The sequence below is a fragment of the Pseudomyrmex gracilis genome, unplaced genomic scaffold (assembly GCF_002006095.1).
Source record: "Pseudomyrmex gracilis isolate BER0280 unplaced genomic scaffold, ASM200609v1 scaffold_162, whole genome shotgun sequence".
In the NCBI taxonomy this organism is placed as follows: domain Eukaryota; kingdom Metazoa; phylum Arthropoda; class Insecta; order Hymenoptera; family Formicidae; genus Pseudomyrmex; species Pseudomyrmex gracilis.
This window is the reverse complement of record NW_018020746.1, coordinates 191,933-199,972: the sequence shown is the minus strand read 5'-3', so window position 1 is coordinate 199,972 and position 8,040 is coordinate 191,933.

Here is an 8,040-nt window from a genome sequence, read left to right as displayed (position 1 = left end):
AGTTCAGCAAGTTTTCATTTATCCGTGAAAATGGATTTCAAAGATGGCACCATCACCCTGCGAATGTAGATTCTTGCTTTCGCATCTGCAAATTGAAAACTTAATAAAAAAAAAAAAAAGTTGACTTAAAATCAGCAGATAGACCCGCATAAATTATCCGACTTCACTTGTTTTGCATCGTTATGCAAAACTTGTTATTTACTGTAAGATCGATTATTCTAGCATCAATCTCGATATTATTTTTCTAACTGCTTTTTAACGACAATTTGTTATATATATATATATATTTATTTATTTATTTATGCGTACATATCGAAATGTATATTAAAATAGATATTCAGAATGGTTTCCTCGCATTCTCAGAAGAAAATCAAAATTTAAAACTTTATATTATTTTAAGTACTACACTTTTACTAATATTTTAAAAACTAATTTTTGTTTAAAATATATTTTAGTACGAAATTATATCGGGGGACTATTTGAAATATAAGGAACAAACGGTGTTCTTGTATAATCAAATGTTTCATATCGAGTGTAATATTAAATTCAAATATTTTATTTTAGTATGTGCGAGAAAAGATGGATTATACGTCATACAAACATGTCTCTACTAGTATATATAATAAAAAGTTTTTAAAAGGTTTTAAACATTACTTTCCACGGCAATAGCTTTAGTATGTTTTATTGAAAAAAAGATAAGATATGATTCACTTTTTGAATGTTAATTCTTTAATTACTACATATATATATATATATATATAGGACAAGTGATATAACCGGAAAAGAACTGATCAAATGTATTTTGATAGTTATAATAAATATAAAAATACACTATTCTTCAGTTTCATTCACTAAATAAAGCAACTTAAAATTTTAAAATTATTAATAAAATTATGTATTTAGAATAAAAATTCTGTAAAAACTTTGTAATATTTTAGTTTCTTTGAATGTAATATTTTAGTTTCTTAAATCAATATATTGATATAATAATTATTGATATATATAATTATTGAAATGTGTATATAGTATACACAAGATTATATTATAAATGAATTGGGCGTAACAAAAAGTAAATATAATTGTATTAATGTTTTCAATTTTGTAAATCCCGATGTTTTCGAAAAGCAAACCTCGTGTGAAAATGTTTCGTTCTATCATATATTTTCGACTTATTTTTACACCATATAGAATCATTGCATTTCCGATCGTACTATATAGTCATTTCCTGCTATACCTTGCTTATAAATATTTTCTATAACACATGTACTTTTATTTCAATTCTTTTACATATATACCATTCACTGTTCACTCCGATATAATCCGGACATTATTGCGTTTCCAACGAAACTCAGAAATGCAAGAGACAGCTTTTTAACGTTTTTATATATCGCGCGGTGATTTATGGCGCCAGACGGGAATAAAAAGTGCGATCACCCGCAGATAAAAAAAAAGCCGTTGAAATGAATTATCTTTTGGATAAACTTCAAACAAATGTCCAACTATCTGACATCCTCATATAAAACGTGCAGACCGCCATCACGAATATCTCACAATTGGACGACGTGAAATTTCAAATTAATTCTTTCTCTGCCGTTTCATTTAATTTTGCCGCTCATGCCACCAGTCGGTTATATTCTCGACGCTAAAAAGGACGAGGACAGACGTTTCGTTTGCGTTGGAAAGTATCCGCCGCGGCGAAAGCAAAGGCTGCTGCCGCACGTTAAGTTCGCGGAAGCAGATCGAGCAACTTTGTACAGTGTACGTACTGTGAGTATACCGGACTTTCCACGATTTCCTCCAATTGGAATTGGCAATGAAGGCACCACGAGAAAGCTGTGTGCGGAGACAAAGCGACATGTAATTAATTCACCAAACGGGAAGTACATAGAGTATATAAAAAAACGCAGGTGTAGTCGTGTAGAAGAGGCTACTAATGATGTATTGAGGAAGGAAGAAAGACATACCTAGACAAAACAAGCTTAACATTGAGAATGTTTTGCGGAAAAACGACAAAAGATTGAGGTCGTGTTTGCTGCATTTCAAAGATCATAGAGAGTTTTCTCTTCTCTTCTCTTTTCTTCTCTTCTCTTCTCTCTCACTCTCTTTCTCTCTCTCTCTCTCTCTCTCTCTCTCTCTGTTGAAAAATTAAGAAAATTAATTAATTATTTTTGTTAAACAAAATGGCAGCGCTTTTGAAATATTTTGCAAGCATGGCTTAGAAAAGCATCGCTATTCGCGCAGGACTTATCTGAAAGCAAAATGAAACGAACTTTATGAAGTTGAATCACAAGTTCATAGTTCTCGACGAAGTCGTATATTTTTTTGAAATATATATTGCGTTCAAAACGTTAACGTAGTAGTAAATTATTCGCAAAATTTGTTTGGCTGCTAAAAACCTACACATCGCAAAAAAATTCTCCATCAAAGAGTTTTTTTTATTTTTTTTTTATGTTTAAAAAGTGTGTAAAATTTCAAGTCGTTCGCGAGCAATTTTGAAAATTTCGCGTTTGAAGAAAAAAACGCGTTTACATTCAGTTTATTGTAACGAACTATAGACTCGACGTCGCGCAGATTTTTTAAACGTAACGTGTCGAATTACATTTCTGATAACGTAACGACGTGCCAGATATACACCATAAACATAAGATAAATTATCAACGTAATTATTTATGTATTATCTAATTGTGTGTAAAGAGTATTAAGCAACACATATCAATATGGAACCGTGACCTTCACTGAATTATCAAGAGTAATAATCAGGAAGCGTATCGCGCGCTGTCGATTAGATAACGATAACAGATCTATTAAAGATCTTGATGATTAAAAACCAATTTATTAGTCATTTCGATTACAAGCATTGAGACACCGTCAAAACATCTATTATCGAGTTGTTACGTCCTAGACCTAAACCGCACAAATTTGGGGCAATATATTATATTAGTATTTTTGTGATAGTCTCAAGCTTTAATTACTTGTTATTTAACTCCTCGCTTAAACTTTAACTTCCTCTTTTAAAATATCTGTTTGATTGCACACATGATGTCCATTGCAATACGATCTCACGTTGCTCGAATTGGTGAAATAAGATTTCGAAAACGTGATTTGGAATGATTTGAAATAAATCACGATGAAGCAGCGAACAAATGAAGCAATTAAGTTGATAATGTAAACAAACTGACCGTTTTTGTTTTTTTTAAACAAAAGTGGACTTTTTTACATTTCTAAATGTATCCTAATCAATCATGGAAGTATCGACTTTTCGTTCGCGGCTGTGATGTTGTTTATGAAGTTTTCGAAATGACGTCGATATGATCGTCGTCGGCTCACGTAGAACGAATCGACAAAGTTCCATTTCCTGAGGGTAAGAATTCGTAAATGACGATCAAAACGTAGTTCTCCCGCGGGATTTTCACGAAAATTTCACGCGGCGGAAACTGCGTTACACGTGTCACGATACGAAATTCGTTCACGGAAACTGCGCGCTCCGTCTGCAAAGTAGTCAAGCGATGTCGCTAATCCGAGACCGGTATTCATAGTCGGATCTTATATTTATAAGATCGTCTCAAATTTATCTTCACAGATGATGTACAAGTCGTTTAATTGACTAATCGGAATATCTGAGGTTAAACGTAAGACGATCTTAAACATAAGATTCGACTATGAATATCGGCCCGAGATTAATGTTACGTATCGGGAGGAGGAATGTTCCGTCGATTTTACACAGACATATTGTTACTCTCCTTTGTGATTTATAGTGTGTATATACAGAATTGATGTAACTACACACGGCTTTTCGTACGAATCACGGCGCGCATTGTTGTCGAAAACCATATTGTCGTAAGTCATCATCAAACTTGAATATGTTCTCGATATTAATTGAGAAGAAACACTATAATTTAATAATCTTTTAAGAGGATGCTGAACCGTCTCTCTGTTTTGCCCTCATGTCGTATTTTTAACTTTTTGTAAAAACTATGAATCGGAATAAAAAATGCTTGTCCAGAAATAAAGAAAATATAGTAAAGAATGGGATAAAGCATAAAAATTTAAGAAAAACAAAAAAAAGTTTATAGACATACTTATTACAGAAACTACTATTTTTTTTTCTTTATATACAAAATTGGCCATATAAATCCAAATAAAAATATCTTTATCCCAAACATAGAAACATAGACGAATATTTTGAGTGCTTCAAAAGAGATTTTGAAGCCTTGTGAGACAAGAAAAATTAAAACTACGATTAGTACAATTTTAAAAAAGCGTCAGAGAGAAACATATGTCTATCCTTGGCTCTCTCATGTCATCTATCCTTGTTTTGGTTTGACTCGGTCCCGAGAGATGGCGCCACTTACCCGATAGCATAGCTAGGTTGAGTAGCAGCTGAGCGGACTTTTGCCAGCGGTTCAGCACATCCTCTTAATATCAAATACTTTATATTCTACTTTTATGCGCACGCTTAATGCGAAATTGTATTGATACAAATTGGTAATAAAATATGCATTCGACTTTGCTTGTTTTTGTCTCCATCTCTTCTTCTTGGTCTCTCGAACTGTCAGCAAACTTTCCCGAAGAAAATAGCGAACGAAATTCATTATACGTGTATTATTAGGATATAATATTTGGATCTCTCTTACGTATAACATAAATATTATAAAATACACTCGGTCTCGATGTATCTTCGCTTTTTTGAAAACTTTTTTCGAAGAGAAAACACTTCAATTACTCGCAACGTCGATGTATCGAGAGATTTGATATTAACACACACACACACACCAATACCATTTAATGTAATTAACTAGTTATTTAGTTACACGTTTATGCTTTTAACGGTTTAGTTGCGAAAATACACATGAGTTGTTTACGAATTGATCCATCACAGTTGACATTAAAATACGTAGCGTATAACTTTTTCCGCATCAAAGACAATGAACCATAAGAATTATTCGATTACAGTGATTCCCGTGTGCTTGGCACTTTCGTACTTTGTCTGAGATCATAAATTCTTAGATGTATGATGAATCGAAACGGGAAACGCCTCCACGGGGATTTTCCTTAAAGGGCCTCTCGCACAGAGGCATGAATAATACATTCTTTTGAGGAGGGCACACTGTTGGCTTTACTCGCTCCCTGCTGACTTTAATGTTTTTCGGGCGGCCTTTTATGAGCCAATAACGAGAAGTTGGAAGCAGGTCGATGCGAGGGTGTAACATTCTTTGCGTAATTGCGAAGCGTAATTTATTTATAGTATATCTATATATACAGTATCTTTTTTTTTTTTGATAGCAAACTCGCGTTACGCATTTCAACAATCCGCGCACGCGTTTAATATCAATTTCGCTACTTGATTAAATACTCCCCCGTTCCGACCACAATAGCGCGCATATTACTCGTGACGCGCGTTCAAGCGACTCTCGATTCGAAAACGCTGCAAAATTGTCGCTTTTTGAGGTTGTTTGCATTGATAAACTGTAAATTGTAAATTTGTATTAATCACCATCATCGTTATGAATTCTTGTTAGTTCAACCTAAATAGCGCCAATAATCCCGTACGTTAATAAGAGAATGGAAATGGAAAACTGCGTATTGGAAATTGCACGGAAATGTTGTTGGATGTAGAGAGAGAGAGCGAAAGAGAGAGAGAAGAGAAGGAGACACACACACACACACACACACATAGACGTGCGCGCACATATATTACAAATACAAACTATGTGTTCTTAGGTTTACGCTTGCATTTAATATAAATAGCGTCTAAATTTGCAGTAACTTTATTATATAATCGATTAAAATTTACTACAAAAAAATTGACAGCGTATATTTATATAGAAAAATATTAGAAAATATACGTATTAGAGAGAATACATAATTTTATATTATCTCAGAATACATAATTTTATATTATCAGAAGAAAAGGGAGAAAATTAGAAGGTATATAACTAATTATTTCTTTTTTGTCGTTTTTCTGCGCTGTTTTCACGCTGCGTCTTATATATAGCTTTTATGATAATTGATATAAGAGCACATGTGTGTGTAATATCATACAAATATAAGCGCAGTCTTTCAATATAAAAAAAAAAAAAACTACTGTTATTACAAATGAGTCACTAGTTACCATTCTTGTCTAAATGTCATATACATATGTATATTTTTGAGGGATTGCCAGAAAGTACATATCGCGAGGGAAAACACTGATGCAACGTCGGTTCTGTACATCTGGAACTTTTCTCCCTGCGTCGTCACGAGGTCTTTTACCTGCAGCCAGTGCGAATTTCGGAGCCTCTCCACCCTCAGATATTGAACGTGGCGGAGAAAATGGATAGCGAAACGCGCTTTACACGCGGGGAAAGGGAGGGGGGAAGGAATAAGGGAGAAATATAAGAATTCCCTGAGAGGTAGAGTGAGGGTACACTCGCCGCCACCGCCGCCGTCGGATATTTCTTTCTCTGACAGTCTGACAAGCTGGAGAATTTTCATTCCGCGCGTATATACGTAAACGTAATATTCCTCGCGATACTCGTGGCTACTTTCGAGACATTAATTTTTAATCTGTCAGTGCTCGACGGTCCACGAAGTTGCGCGCCAAGATTTTCTTACTGAAAACAAAGTCTATTAAAGCTGCATTCCGATGTGTTCACTACAAATCTATACTCGATGTCGCACGTGCTATAGATTTTCAGTACTGGCAGTTAATACTGTCGGAACGCAGCCGAAGTATCTCCGAGCACCGCTACTCGGTGAAAATCGACAACGCTATCGCGACTGATACACATATATACTTTTCGTTCGCTGATCACGATTAAATCGATCGATGCAAACATGATACGAGCGATGTCTATATTTTACGTACCTCTATTTTTGTTTTTACTTTTTTTATATTTTCTATCTTTTATAAAAGTGTTTTCCGAGACGTAACTCGACAATAAAAATTTTAGTAAACATTATTTAAAAATGGAAGGGATGAATTCAATCATTACGTAGGAGAATTTGAGATTGCTAAAGGATGGTTTAATAATCTAGATAAGGATGCGAAGGAAATGTTGGAGAGAATATTTAATGATAAACTAGAGAAAGAGAAAGGAGAAATTTTAGTAAGAGTCTGGAAAGAAAAAGAAAAAAGAAAGAAGGAAGGAAGCAAATTAGTACAAACTCTTTCTAGTCAACAAGAAGAAGAAGAAAGCTAGAGATTAATCACAATTGGGAGAAGTTATAGGAGATAGAGAATAGATGTAAGTGTCAAGTTGTAAGATATGCGTGGATTTTAGAAGGACAATGTTAAGTGCAATTTAGACGTAAGTTAACTAAGATAATGTACAAAGTAGAAGTAGTTAGGGTAAGAAAACGATATGTGTAGGTTGGGAGAATGGGAGACGTTAAGGTATGAATGGATGGATGATATTAGAAAGCTTGTAAACCAAGTCCTCTCTCTTCTTGGCCGGGAAGGCTGATGTGAATAAATAAATAAATAAATAGTAAACATTACTTATAGAAGGAACATACGAATTTTTATGTTAATTTTGTGACACGTCGATCTGTTTTCGAACAGTAATATATTTTTATATGTAAACCAGATGTTGGCGTTATAAACAAATAATTCGTGACAGAAAAAAATAGATTTCAACGAGAGGATAGGGAGGATGCAATAACGAGCTGTACACCTAAGATGTTCGGCTAAAATTCTTCTTTATTTCGAAGATTTAACAATTGATGCAAACGTTTCGATCCACTATGTGATCTTCTTCAGTTTGAGGAAAAAAAAAGGAGGAAATGGCAATTCAGTAACCGTCAGCCGCACACAGAAAGATGCGAAACATCATTCTGCTTCGAAGACAACTGACAGATTGAAGAATATATTTATTGTAGAGAAAAAAAACCTATTATAAATCATACACCGAAAAAATTATATTCTCGTAAGTAGAAGATTTTATACTTAAAAAATCTTCTTAAAGATTTTAGATGATATTCTTCTGAAATTAAGAATATATTCTTTATTTAAGAATATATTCTTTATTTAAGAATATAGTCTTTTTCGATAGTGAGATA